A 15433-nucleotide genomic window follows, 5' to 3' on the forward strand; every position below is an offset into this window, starting at 1 on the left:
ACACACACTTAAATCATGGTGCAGCGGCCGGCCCGCGAATCCGCGATGCCGGGAGCAAACAGGTTTTTTTGACAGTTGTGATGAACTGCAGCCGCTGCTGTCCACTGCCTGGACCTTGGGGCCCCTAACAACGGCGGGGCCCGGGACGGGTGTCCCGTTTGACCCCCCCTGTCGCCGGGCCTGCTCCCAAGGTACAAACTGCCACCCTGCTCACTGTCTGTGAAGCCAGATGCAGTCTGTTTGACTGCACTGGCTTCACTGTGACTGGCACTGACTACCTATTGGAAGTCCTACCTGCCAGTCACAGATACTACAGGCAGTCCCATTGGGAGGCGTTTCCTCCCTCCGAGCTGCGTTAGGCAGAGAGCTGGCTTCCTGTAGGCTTCCTGTCAGCCCTAGCCGGCTTCTATAGGCTGCAGCCGATGCAGTCCATAGAAGCCGGGGGTTTGCGCATGCGCAGTCAAGCTGCCACTTATGCGTATGCGCCGATCTCAGCTCCTGGCAGCTTCATTATGCAGGTGCCGGGAACCGACCAGCAGCAGCAGGCACTCTCTTATTCTGGCAGACCAGGCGGTGGCAGTGGCAAAAGACCCCCCCTCCACATAGGTAGGAGCCGCCATTGGTGTTAGGCTTCCTCCACATGGAAAATAATTACAGTCAACATACAGAGGCAGTGTAACTATTAATATATACAGTAAATTGCATAATTTTTTTGTGATTCATAGTGTTATCAAATATGCAGTTGTACCTTCCAGGTTTTCTAGGAGAGCAAACTGGCACTGTACTAACCCTGTTGCAATTTATCCTTGTGGGAATTTGTATAAAAAGGAATATGCCCCCCTCTGACTCAGGCGGTTGAGGTCTGGTGGGTTGCCCATAATCTGCTAGGTTTACAAGGTTTTGATCCTGCTTCACTATTGTGGGACAATAAAGGATTCCCTGGACTAGGCAGTTTTGATGTCAAGTCCTTTTGGTCCCTTTATGAAGTGACTTCTTTGAGTCACATGTATCAGGATAACCTTAAAATTTTTGATCAGATTAAATCTGAATTTGGAAACCCTAACTCAGGCTTTTTTTTTTGTATTTGCAGTTGTGCCATGCTCTAAATGCCCAGTTCAGGGACCCGTCTCTCCTCCTTTTAGACTTCCCTGTTAAAACAATTATACTTCTTTAGATCCTCATGAAGTTGTGTCTGCTATTTGAACAGGCATTTATCATCTATGGTACTGGTGCTGTCTCTAAGGCTTGGGAACTCTCTCCAATGTGAAGTGGAAGCTTGTGCTTGGTGGTAATAGAGACACTTCTGTCTGGGTCCACTACCAGCAGATACATTTTTTATTTTTTTCATAGAGTATATTATACTCCATTCAGCCTATTCAACATGGGGATTCCAGCTGATTCCACTTGCCATAGATGTGGGATGCCAGAAGCAGCTCTCTGGCACCTTCTTTGGGTTCTGCAGTCCTTTTGAAACCAGATATGGGACTGTGTCTCTACTACCATACCAGCATTGCACTCTCTTGACCCAATTTTTTGTCTATTAAATGACATCCTGATTAAAATATACTTGCTCCAAAATATGCATTTGTACAAGGCAATGCATACAAGAAAAAAATAAATACTCCCACACCAATCAATAGAATTGCAGCAGGAATAAAACTTAGAATATCTGGCATTCTTTGTCTAAATGGTTGGACTACTCTAATCTGAATCAAGACTATAAAACTAGTTTTTCATTTTTAATACAGAATTTCTGAACAAGCAAGGCGAAAAATGTGTTAAAGGCATTTATGTAGGAGGAATGTGTTTACAGTATGTTTTAATTTTATTAAGGACAGTGGATACCAGTCCAAAGGATCGTTAATAAATTAAGCTGGGATCACAAGAGTACCAAATATAAAAAAGCTGCATAAGCTGAAATCCATAGATTTTAACATCCAGGAGTAAGGTAAGTCATTTTTTAGCCCAATTCTGGGCAATAGCTCTGGACTGACCAGTCTGGAACCTGACTATAACTATAACAGGAGATTGCTACACTCCTGGTTTAGCCAATATAATAATCAGCATAGGCTGATATGTGCAGTTATAAAATGTGTCACTCACCTACACCACTCCTCCCCTTGAAAACTTCTCATTCCCTCCTCACAGATTTCTCATACTGCTCCCCATGTATAGAACTCCCTACCTCCAATGACCTCCACCACCTTCACCTTCCAATCTGTAAACTCTCTCAACACCATAGCCTACTGTACTCCCTCCAAAGTAGCATTACCTCTGCACACTCTGTCTGCCACGTCCACTTGAGTCCCTTTAGCTCCTACTTTCTCTGCATATCCCTTTCCCTCTTGAATGTAAGTTGTCATGAGCCAGGTCTTCTTTTGTCTACAACTGCTCGGTCTAATTAGAAAGTACTTGTTATGTTTTTATATTTACATTTATTTGTGTAATTTTCATTTCTCTAACGTCCTAGAGGATGCTGGGGACTCCATAAGGACCATGGTGATAGACTGGCTCCGCAGGAGACATGGGCACTTTAAGAAAGTCTTTAGACCTGGGTGTGCACTGGCTCCTCCCTCTATGCCCCTCCTCCAGACCTCAGTTTGATACTGTGCCCAGAGGAGCTGGGTGCTTTTCAGTGAGCTCTCCTGAGTTTGCTGATAGAAAGTATTTTGTTAGTTTTTTTATTTTCAGGGAGCTCTGCTGGCAACAGACTCCCTGCATCGTGGGACTGAGGGGAGAGAAGCAGCCCTACTCTCTGAAGCTAGGTCCTGCTTCTTAGGCTACTGGACACCATTAGCTCCAGAGGGATCGGAACGCACGATCTCACCCTCGCCGTCCGTCCCAGAGCCGCGCCGCCGTTCCCCTCGCAGAGCCGGAAGAAGAAAAGAAGACTTCAAATGCGGCAGAAGACTTCATGATCTTCACTGAGGTAACGCACAGCACTGCAGCTGTGCGCCATTGCTCCCATACACCTCACATACTCCGGTCACTGTAAGGGTGCAGGGCGCAGGGGGGGGCGCCCTGGGCAGCAATATAAACCTCTTATTTGGCAAAAGGAGCATATATACAGCTGGACACTGTATATATGCAGGAGCCCCCGCCAATTTTACACTTTAGCGGGACAGAAGCCCGCCGTCGAGGGGGCGGGGCTTCTCCCTCAGCACTCACCAGCGCCATGTTTTTCTCCACAGCACCGCTGAGAGGAAGCTCCCCGGACTCTCCCCTGCTTATACCACGGTAGAAGAGAGGGTTTTAAAGAAGAGGGGGGGCACATAATTCGGCGCAGATAATAACAGCGCTACTGGGTAAACATTAAATTGCTGTGTTTTTTCCTGGGTCATATAGCGCTGGGGTGTGTGCTGGCATACTCTCTCTCTATCTCTCCAAAGGGCCTTGTGGGGGAATTATCTTCAGATGAGCATTCCCTGAGTGTGTGGTGTGTCGGTACGTGTGTGTCGACATGTCTGAGGTAAAAGGCTCTCCTAAGGAGGAGATGGAGCAAATGTGTGTGTGAGTGGTGTCTCCGTCGACAACACCGACACCTGATTGGATATGTGAAATTAAGTGCTAAGGTAAATTTATTGCACAAAAGATTAGAGAACAGACAGTGAATCTACAATTGTCTGTCCCTGTGTTGCAGAGACCTTCAGAGTCTCAAAACGCTCACTATCCAAAATAATAGACACTGATATCGACACAGAGTCTGACTCCAGTGTCGACTACGATAATGCAAAGTACAGCCAAAACTGGCAGCAAAGTATTCAATATATGATTATTGTAATAAAAGATGTTTTGCATATCACTGATGACTCATCTGTCCCTGACACGAGGGTACACATGTTTGAGGGGAAGAAAGCTGAGGTAAATTTCCCTCCTCTCATGAAGAAAAAGAGCGGGAATCTCCAGACAAGAGACTGCAGATTCCCACAAAGAATTCTCAGGGAGTATCCTTTCCCTACGAGGGCCAGGATACGATGGGAATCTTCCCCTAGGGTGGACAAAGCTTTGTCACGTTTACCCAAAAGATAGCGCTGACTCAACAGCTATCCTCAGGGATCCTGCAGATAGCATGCAGTAAAAGTACTTTGAAGTCCATTTACACACATTCTGGTACACTACTCAGACGGTGAGTGTGTCGACATGGGTTTATAGCGCTGTAGCAGCGTGGACAGATACCTTATCAGCTGAGATTGAAACCCTAGATAAGGATACCATGTTATTGACCCTAGTATATGTGTGTATATATATATATATATATATATATATATATATATATATAAAAGATGCTGTCTTATATATATATATATATATATATATATATATATATATATATATATATATAAAACATGCCCAAAGAGACATTAGTCTACTGGGTGCTAGAGTCAACGCTATGTCGATTTCTGCTAGACGTGTCCTGGGGAACATGCAATGGACAGGTGATGCCGACTAAAAGAGACATATGGAAGGTTTACCTTACAAGGCTGAGGAATTGTGTGGAGAAGGGCTCTCGGACCTGGTCTCCACAGCTATAGCTGGTAATTCTGATCTTTTGCCTTATATTCCCTCACAGCCTAAGAAAGCACGACATTATCAAATGCAGTCCTTTTGGTCGCAGAATAACAAGAAAGTACGAGGAGCGTCCTTTCTTACCAGAGATAAGGGCACAGGGCACAGCTAGTTCCCAGGAACAGAAGTCCTCCCCGGCCTCTACTACATCCACCGCATGACGCTGGAGCTCCGCTAAGGGAGTCTGTCCCAGTGGGAGCACGTCTTAGACTCTTCAGCCACATCTGAGTTCACTCACAGGTGGATCCCGGGGCAATAAAAATTGTTTCTCAGGGTTACAAGCTGGAATTCGAAAGGTGTCTCCTTGCCGGTTTTTCCTTATCGGACCTACCGGCTTCTCCCCCAGAAAGGGAGATAATATTAAATACAATTCACACATTGTATCTCCAACAGGTGGTGCTCAAGGTTCCCCTCCTGCAACAAGGAAGGCGATATGACTCAACCTTGGCTGTAGTCCCGAAACCGTACAGTTCGGTCAGACCTATTTTAAAATTAAAATCTCTGAACCTATACGGGAAAAGGTTAAAATTGAAAGTGGAATCGCCCAGAGCGATCATCACCAGCCTGGAAGGGGGGGATTTGATAATGTATCTAGACATAAAGGCGGCATACCTTCATGTTCCCATTTATACACCCCATCAGGCGTACCTGACAATTGCGGTACAGGATTGTCATTACCAATTTCAGGGTAACTGGCGGAAATAATGGTGCTCCTACGCAAGCAAGGAGTCACAGTTATCCCATACTTGGACGATCTCCTAATAAGGGCGAGATCAAAAGAGCAGTTGTTCAACAGCGTGTCACTTTCACTGAAGGTGTCACAGCAACACGGCTGGATTCTCAATTTCCCGAGGTCACAGTTGGTTCCTATAACTCGTCTGCCCTTCTGGGGTATGATTCTGGATACAGACCAGAAATGGGTTTACCTTCAGATAGAGAAGGCCCAGGAACTCATGACTCTAGTCAGAGACCTATTGAAACCAAGACAGGTGTCAGTGCATCACTGCACTCGAGTCCTGGGAAAAACATTCCCTTAGACAGGTTCCATGCGAGGACTTCAAATGGGACCTACTGGACAAGTGGTCCGGGTCACATCTACAGATTCATCAGTTGATCACCCTATCCCCCAGGGCCAGGGTATCGCTCCTGTGGTGGTTGCAGAGTGCTCACCTTCTAGAGGGCCGCAAATTCGGCATTCAGGACTGGATCCTGGTGACCACGGACGCGAGCCTTCGAGGCTGGGGAGCAGTCACACAGGGAAGAATTTTCCAAGGTCTTTTGGTCAAGTCAAGAGACTAGTCTTCACATCAACATATTGGAACTAAGGGCCATATACAACGCCCTACGTCAAGCGGAGACCTTTCTTCTCGACCAACCAGTTCTGATCCAGTCAGACAACGTCACCGCAGTAGCTCATGTAAACCGCCAAGGCGGCACAAGGAGCAGAGTGGCGATGGCGGAAGCCACCAGAATTCTTCGCTGGGCGGAGAATCATGTAAGAGCACTGTCAACAGTGTTCATTCCGGAAGTGAACAACTGGGAAGCAAACTTCCTCACCAGACATTCGTCCTGGAGAGTGGAGACTTCATCAGGAAGTCTTCTCACAGATTGCAGTTCGGTGGGGACTGCCACAGATAGACATGATGCCGTCCAGCCTCAACAAAAAGCTTCAGAGTTATTGCACCTGGTCAAGAGACCCTCAGGCAGTAGCGGCAGACGCCCTAGTGACACCGTGGGTGTTCCAGTCAGTCTATGTATTTCCTCCTCTTCCTCTCATACCCAAGGGTTGAGAATAATAAGAAAAAGGAGGAGTGAGAACAATCCTCATTGTTCCAGATTGGCCACGAAGGATCTGGTATCCGGATCTGCAGGAAATGCTTACAGAAGATCCGTGGCCTCTTCCTCTAAGGCAGGACCTGTTGCAACAGGGCCCATGTCTGTTCCAAGACTTACCGCAGCTGCGTTTGATGGCATGGCGGTTGAACGCCGGATCCTAGCGAAAAAAGGCATTCTGGATGAGGTCATTCCTACGCTGATAAAGGCTAGGAAGGACGTGACATCTAAACATTATCACCTTATATGGCGAAAATATGTTTCTTGGTGTGAGGCCAGGAATGCTCCTACGGAAGAATTCCATCTGGGCCGTTTCCTTCACTTCCTACAAACTGGAGTGAATTTGGGCCTAAAACTTAGGCTCCATTAAGGTTCAGATTTCGGCCCTATCCATTTTCTTTCAAAAAGAATTGGCTTCTCTCCCAGAAGTTCAGACTTTCGTGAAGGGAGTGCTGCATTTTCAGCCTCCTTTGGTACCTCTGGTGGAGCCCTGGGACCTTAACGTGGTGTTAAGTTTCCTTAAGTCACACTGGTTTGAACCACCTAAAACGGTAGAGTTAAAATATCTCACTTGGAAGGTGGTCATATTATTAGCCTTGGCTTCGGCTAGGCAAGTGTCGGAATTGGCTGTTTTGTCTCATAAAAGCCCCTATCTGGTTTTCCATGTCGATAGAGCGGAGTTGCGGTCACGTCCTCAATTCCTGCCTAAGGTGGTATCATCCTTTCATATGAACCAGCCTATTGTGGTGCCTGTGGCTACGCGTGACTTGGAGGACTCCAAGTCCCTGGATGTGGTCAGAGCTTTGAAAATTTACGTAGCCAGAACGGCTAGGGTCAGAAAAACAGAATCACTGTTTGACCTGTATGCTGCCAACAAGCTTGGCGCTCCTGCTTCAAAGCAGACTATTGCCCGCTGGATTTGTAACACCATTCAGCAGGCTCATTCTACGGCTGGATTGCCGTTTCCTAAATCGGTTAGGACCCATTCCACTAGGAAGGTGGGCTCTTTTTGGGCGGCTTCCCGAGGGGTCTCGGCATTACAGTTGTGCCGAGCAGCTACTTGGTCGGGTTCAAACACCTTTGCAAAATTCTATAAGTTTGATACCCTGGCTGAGGAGGCCCTCCTGTTTGCTCAATCGGTGCTGCAGAGTCATCCGCACTCTCCCGCCCGTTTGGGAGCTTTGGTATAATCCCCATGGTCCTTACGGAGTCCCCAGCATCCTCTAGGACATTAGAGAAAATAAGATTTTAAACCTACCGGTAAATCTTTTTCTCGTAGTCCGTAGAGGATGCTGGGCGCCCGTCCCAAGTGCGGACTACTTCTGCAATACTTGTATATAGTTATTGCTTCAATAAGGGTTATGTTATAGTTGCATCGGTCCTGAACTGATGCTATGTTGTTTCATACTGTTAACTGGGTAGTTTATCACAAGTTATACGGTGTGATTGGTGTGGCTGGTATGAATCTTTCCCTTGGATTAACAAAATCCTTTCCTCGTACTGTCCGTCTCCTCTGGGCACAGTTTCTCTAACTGAGGTCTGGAGGAGGGGCATAGAGGGAGGAGCCAGTGCACACCCAGGTCTAAAGACTTTCTTAAAGTGCCCATGTCTCCTGCGGAGCCCGTCTATCCCCATGGTCCTTACGGAGTCCCCAGCATCCTCTACGGACTACGAGAAAAAGATTTACCGGTAGGTTTAAAATCTTATTATTTAATTTGTACTTATGGATTTTGACTTTGCATATTTACTATACTTCTATGCTTTATACATGTCATTTAAACTTGTATGATTTGTTATTATTTTTAAATTGTATTTATGTGATTTGCATGCTAATGGTTTGATGCTGCAGAATTTGTGGTGCCTTTCAGATGTATACTGATGATGTTGATAGATATAATTTATGCTGTTTTTATGTTTTACTCTTTTAATGCAAACTTAACAAGATAATGAGCATTTTAAATGCGACTAGAGTTTTAAATTTTGTGCTTCCTTGAAACAAATTCTTTCTGTTAAAATTAGATTACCTTTGTTTTTGTTTTTTGTTTTTATTTAATACTGTATATACTTTTAGATTTGGTAGCAAAGCCTTTGGTCAAAATAACTACAATCAGCTGCTTCCTGTAGGGATGGATGAGCTTCCTGAACATCTGTACTGGCAGTCTGGCCAACTCTTTTTCATGGTACTTAATCTGGACTTATTCCTGGCCACTTCAGAATAGTCTTGAACCATTCTTGGTTGTCTTTTTAAGTGTGTGTGGGTCATTGTCCAACTGTTGAACATCGAGTTCAACATTGAGCTACAAAATGGCATTGTAATCTGTGAATTTAATTTTGCCAGACAAAAGGATGTATCATAACAAATAAACAAACGTGTTCAATCACACTATTACAAATAACAGTAATAGCGGACCAACAGATAAATAAACAGTAGCCTGAGTAGAGGAACCAATAGACAGTTATCAGGATTGACTAGATGGAGATCAGCTATCAGTGCAAAAGGTTTAAGTGTACAACACTAAATATATCAAGACTTGGGAGTCAGAGTCCCATCAGCTGGAAACTGAGACAACCTAAAATAAAATACCAACATTACATTTAGAGCAAAAGTATTGATATAGCGTAGGCAAATGTAAAAGAACTTGAACCTTCTCCATGTTTGACTGTAGAGAGGGTGTTATTTTCTTTGACAGCTTTGTTGTTGTTGTTTTTTTATTTAAAATGATGGGCCTTAACAAAAAAACACTAATCTGGTCTCAGCTTCTAACAGAACATTATCCCAGAAGGATGTTGCTTTAACATTTATTGAGTTGGAGACTCTTCACCAAGCTGCAGTTTATGCCTGTGGGGATACATTTATATGCGATATCTCGTCTTTATATTATAAGTGTGGTGTAATATTAAATCTATGCCTTTTAAATAATAATGTGCACTATTGCATTCTTTCTTTGGTGTATCCTTTTATGAGCTGTTAAGCTTTTGGATATATGAAAGGGTGACACCATCTATTACAGGTTCTGCACAGAAAGAAGTGAACTCTGACTAATGTGATCCAGTTGAAACTATTATTAATCAATGTGAAAGACCTGAAAACGGTATTATAACTTTTTATTGTTCACATATTGGTGTTTTTTGGTGGAACTGGGTATTACTGGAGCGCTTGAAATCTGCGTATCACTTTGTCACTATTTGTATTTGTTGGTGAAGTGGTATATGCACTGAGAGACATGGGGGTATATGCAATTCCAGCCGGAATTCGACCGTTTTTAAATTCGACAGAATTCGGCAGTCACATACCCTCCCGCTGGGACCCGAATTCGACATATTCAATAAAAAACGGATTCGACAGTCCCGCTGTCGAAAAACGGACCAATTGACGATAGTGTGCGTCCTGGATTCGACTTCATGGACGGCACAAAAGTGTGTAAAAAATCCTGAAAAAAAAATGCGTGGGGTCCCCCCTCCTAAGCATAACCAGCCTCGGGCTCTTTGAGCCGGTCCTGGTTGTAAAAATACGGGGGGGGGGGAAATGACAGGGGATCCCCCGTATTTTCACAACCAGCACTGGGCTCTGCGTCCGGTCCTGGTGCAAAAAATACGGGGGACAAAAGACGTAGGGGTCCCCCGTATTTTTCACACCAGCACCGGGCTCCACTAGCTGGAGAGATAATACCACAGCCGGGGGACACTTTTATATCGGACCCTGCGACCGTGGCATTAAATCCCCAACTAGTCACCACTGGCCGGGGTACCCTGGAGGAGTGGGGACCCCTTAAATCAAGGGTTCCCCCCCTCCAGCCACCCAAGGGCCAGGAGTGAAGCCCGAGGCTGTCCCCCCCCCATCCAAGGGCTGCGGATGGGAGGCTGATAGCCAAGTGACAAAATAAAGAATATTGTTTTTTGTAGTAGAACTACAAGTCCCAGCAAGCCACCCCGCAAGCTGGTACTTGGAGAACCACAAGTACCAGCATGCGGGGGGGAAACAGGCCCACTGGTACCTGTAGTTCTACTGCAAAAAAAATACCCAAATAAAAAGAGTACACAGACACCGTGATAGTAAAACTTTATTACATACATGCACGCCGACACACACATACTTACCTATGTTGACACGCCGACTCGGTCCCCTGCTCCAAGTAGAATCCACGGGGTACCTGAAAATAAAATTATACTCACCAAAATCCAGTGTAGATCTGTCCTCTTCTACTTGTAATCCTTGTACTTGGCAAAAAAACAAAACGAAAATCCCGGACCATGCACTGAAAGGGCCTTTCCCCGAATGCCGGGACCCCCCGTGACTCCTGTCACAGAGGGTCCCTTCAGCCAATCAGGGAGCGCCACGTCGTGGCACTCTCCTGATTGGCTGTGCGCGTCTGAGTTGTCAGACGGCGCATAGCACTATGCCGCTCCATTATATTCAATGGTGGGAACTTTGCGGTCAGCGGTTGACCGCAAGTAACCTCACCGCTGACCGCAAAGTTCCCACCATTGAATATAATGGAGCGGCATGACAGCTCGATGCGCACAGCCAATCAGGAGAGTGCCACGACGTGGTGCTCCCTGAATGGCTGAAGGGACCCTCTGTGACAGGAGTCACGGGGGTCCCGGCATTCGGGGAAAGGGGTCCCATGTGTAAACATGGGACCCCTTTCAGTGCGTGGTCCGGGATTTTCGTTTTGTTTTTTTGCCAAGTACGAGGATTACAAGTAGAAGAGGACAGATCTACACTGGATTTTGGTGAGTATAATTTTATTTTCAGGTACCCCGTGGATTCTACTTGGAGAAGGGGACCGAGTCGGCGTGTCAACATAGGTAAGTATGTGTGTGTCGGCCTGCATGTATGTAATAAAGTTTTACTATCACGGTGTCCGTGTACTGTTTTTATTTGGGTATTTTTTTTTTGCAGTAGAACTACAGGTACCAGCGGGCCCGTTTCCCCCCGCATGCTGGTACTTGTGGTTCTCCAAGTACCAGCTTGCGGGGGAGGCTTGCTGGGACTTGTAGTTCTGCTACAAAATACAATATTCTTTATTTTGTCACTTGGCTATCAGCCTCCCATCCGCTGCCCTTGGATGGGGGGGGGACTGCCTCGGGCTTCACCCCAGGCCCTTGGGTGGCTGGAGGGGGGGGACCCCTTGATCTAAGGGGTCCCCACTCCTCCAGGGTACCCCGGCCAGGGGTGACTAGTTGGGGATTTAATGCCACGGCCGCAGGGACCGATATAAAAGTGTCCCCCGGCTGTGGCATTATCTCTCCAGCTAGTGGAGCCCGGTGCTGGTGTGAAAAATACGGGGACCCCTACGTCTTTTGTCCCCCGTATTTTTTGCACCAGGACCGGACCCAGAGCTCGGTGCTGGTTGTAAAAATACGGGGGATCCCCTGTCATTTTTCCCCCCGTATTTTTACAACCAGGACCGGCTCAAAGAGCCCGAGGCTGGTTATGCTTAGGAGGGGGGACCCCACGCATTTTTTTCAGGATTTTTAACCCATTCCCAACCCTTCCCACTGAAAAACATGCTCTGATTATTTTAGTCAGTAAAAAAATAATAATATTCTTTTAAAAAATATATTAAATAATACTTGTGGCTCCTAATACACAAACCCAAGTAGATAATCCCTTCTAATATAAATAGATATGCTATTAGCAATAAAAAAAAACATGTTTTTAAAAGTTTTTATTAGATCCCACTAGCAAAATGAGGCGGACTGAAATTGACGAAATTACTGTCGAAAAGCACTGTTGTCGAATCGACATTCTTCAATTGAATATACTTTTGTCGAAAAGCAGCATTTTTACCATTGCAGACATGTCGAATTTGACAACTGTCGAATTGCAAAAAGTCGAATTTGAAACGGCCGTTTTTTTGTCGAAAAGTACTGTATTGCATTGTCGAATCATTTTTTTGTGTCGAAAATGCCTCGTTTTTCGACATTTGCGGCAATTCGACCGCAATTGCATATGGCCCATGGACTTTAGCTGTACCTCTAATTTGTTTGCGCAGACTCTCTTAAAACCTTTTATTGTTGATGTACTAGATTGTGTTACAGCAGGGACGTGCAGTCAGGGGAGGCAGTGCCTCCCCTGTCATTAATGATTAAGATAATACAAAGAAAATACTTACGACACATATTCTGTGTTAAAAGCATATGCTTTATATTATTCAAATAATTTTTATACTGTTAAAAACGGTTTTGATTTGTATCGGAGAGCGGTGCCTCCTGCAGCAAATGATAAATGGCCGGAAGCAGGGGGCGAACAGGGGGTGTGGCCAAGCAGAGGGCTGAAAAAGCCCATTAAAAATTGCTGGAGAAGCGGCACTAGTATAAGTGCCTCAGGGACAGGGGCGTGCTTTCATCCCAAAGCACGCCCCTGTCACTGAAACCGCTGTGATTGGGCATCAGATACAGCACTGACAGTGACGGCATCATGGGCAGTAGCAGGTCGGCAACGTAGTGAGCGGCGTAGGAGGAGCGGCATCAGTAGCAGGCAGCCACTGCGGGATTTCAGTGGCAGCGGTAGCGGACAACAGTGGAAGCGGTCATCAGAAGCAGCGGCAGGAGCGGGCATCAGCAGCAGCGGCAGAAGCGGGCACCAGGAGTAGCGGCGGTAGCGGGCATCAGGAGTAGCGGCGGTAGCGGGCATCAGGAGTAGTGGCGGTAGCGGGCATCGCGGCAGGGCGCAGCGCACATTATTGGCTGCAGACCCTTTAGGCCAGGACACACATTACACCAATCACCTGGTGCTGGTTTTCATGAAATAGGGGGCGTCCCATGCTTTTTTTCTCCTTTAATATTGGGGGGATGTTTAATTAGCCAGTGCCTCCCCTGACGTTTCACTCGCTGCACAACACTGTGTTGCAGTACCTGGTCTCTAAAAGTCAGTATGAATCTGTTATTCTGTTGATTCAGGTGCTTTATCCATCATTCGCACAATTCGCACAATTAATATCTGCGTAACCTAATCAAGTTTGTCTTTCTGCCATGTACAGGGAGGTTGGCTATAGTGCTATAGGCCTTAAATTTCCTGATAACATCATCTACGGAGGAAATATGAACATACCGACAGCATGGCGAGCGCAAAGGAGCCCCTTGCGTCGTGGACCCCCACGAGGGAGAATATATGTCGGTATGCCGGGTGTCGGGATTCCGGCGCCGGTATACTGTGCGCCGGAATCCCGACATTCGACATACTGAAGACCACCCCAGACATAAAAGGAGGCATATTTCATATGGAGCTGTAACTGTGTATTTACACTTGCTACATCCTTTTTAAAAATATATATTGTTTAGGAATTCATTACTTTTCATGTAAAACCGCAGACCTTAGGAATAATATAGTATATGTTGTCCTCATAAGAGCAGCTTACCTTATTGTGATTATTAGCCATATCAAAGTATTACAAACATGAGTCAATCTCATATATCATGAATGCTAATAACATTTTGTAAAGGTTGTTATTAACATCAATTAGGATGACATCAGGGTGAGACAAAATCATAACAAGGGAATGATAAACAAACACTACCACAAACTCACAACAAAAAATGGAGCTGATATTGAAATCAAAAATAAAGAGCCCAGTATTACTAGCATTACCTTTTTCTCTCTACACCAAATTCCCCAGGTAACCTACAGTACTAGTGTAGATCAATATTGTATTTGTCTCTACAAAGTAACATGATATTGTGCCCAAGGCAGCTACTTCAAAGCAAAATGATATCCATGATCCACTAGTGTGTACATAATATTTTCTATTGAGTAGCAAAATTCAATTTTTTTTCATGTAGTTATAGGAGAGTGAGCAGTTCAACTTGCTGTCATACACCAGAGAACGCTTGTCTTGCTGCTAGGGCAGTTGACTGCAATATATGCAAAGAGCCTTGATTAAACTGCTTTGGTACCATACAAAATTGAAACATTTTAGGATTAGAAAGGGTACATTTTAAGCAAATATGTGTGCCACTTTCTGCATAGAGGGTGACACTGTGACTAGGTATGGAAAAAGAGTACCTAGTATTCAATACCCTCTCACTGTATATAACCTGAATGTGATGTTAAAGGAAAGTTCTTCTGAAGCTACCAAGGAAGCACTTATGATTATCTTCTTATGAATAAAGAAGAGGGGCTAATGAGGTCATCCCTTCAGATTATAGATCACTTACATCTCGGTATGTAGATCTTCTTTTAGAACTTCTTTGCTATGAACATTTAGACAATACTCAATATGCTATAGATTCAGTAAAACATCTCATTAGCCTCAAGGTTTTGCTGGTATAATAATTAAGGGGCAGTTTTACCTGATTTTTCATTATTAGTTTTCCTATAATGCAGTATTTTATCTGGAAATAAATAAGACTTCCAGAGCTAGTATTGTTCTATGAAATAAGCAACAGATCATATGAAGGATTTGTGGACAAATTGATCCAAGAGAACAAAGATGTAGAGGAAACAAAAGATCAAGCTGGAAGTACTAGAGCATAAATTAAGCGGCTTTTCATGTAAAATAGAGCACTGTATTTGTGAACTGGTTCTTACATTTGGCAGACATAAAAATTCAAGCTCCTTACGTTTAAATTTTTATTGATTATTTATTATTTTTATTAATTTGATGATGCTAGTTTATTTATCTGACATGAAAAAATATTTTGCTGTAAAGATATAGATAGGGGGAATTCAAATGTCCATGATAACCCGTTTTCGCACATTAAATGGGCTTTTATCACAATTCACGAAATCCAATTAATAACAAAAAATTACCGGCTATAGTTCTCCATATTTTTAACACAAATTTATTTTCAACACCTCCTGAACAGGTGAAAAATTGAGGAAAATCCCTACTTTAAGGTAAAAATGTCGGGACTTGGTTCAGAACAAGTGGGACACCCCCATTATTTAGCCAATAATGACATGTCAAGTTTTGGATAGAAAAGTGTGAAATGCAGAAAATGGGTATGGGACAGGTATATGGGGATGCTTTAGAAATGGGACAAGTATTTTTAGTCTTGCAAGTGGGAGTTATGGGTTTTTTTGTAACTT

The 15433-nt window shown here is 44.6% G+C and overlaps 1 long non-coding RNA gene across 1 annotated transcript; it reads left to right on the plus strand.

The window, feature by feature from the left end:
• Positions 1 to 1837: 1837 nt before the first annotated feature.
• Positions 1838 to 14881, plus strand: LOC134911010 (uncharacterized). The gene is made up of 4 exons (XR_010176288.1): positions 1838 to 1948; positions 8471 to 8579; positions 9411 to 9491; positions 13386 to 14881. It is a non-coding gene; the product is annotated as an uncharacterized LOC134911010 (long non-coding RNA).
• Positions 14882 to 15433: the final 552 nt, after the last annotated feature.

Source organism: Pseudophryne corroboree, chromosome 1 (genome assembly GCF_028390025.1).
Source record: "Pseudophryne corroboree isolate aPseCor3 chromosome 1, aPseCor3.hap2, whole genome shotgun sequence".
NCBI classification, from domain to species: domain Eukaryota; kingdom Metazoa; phylum Chordata; class Amphibia; order Anura; family Myobatrachidae; genus Pseudophryne; species Pseudophryne corroboree.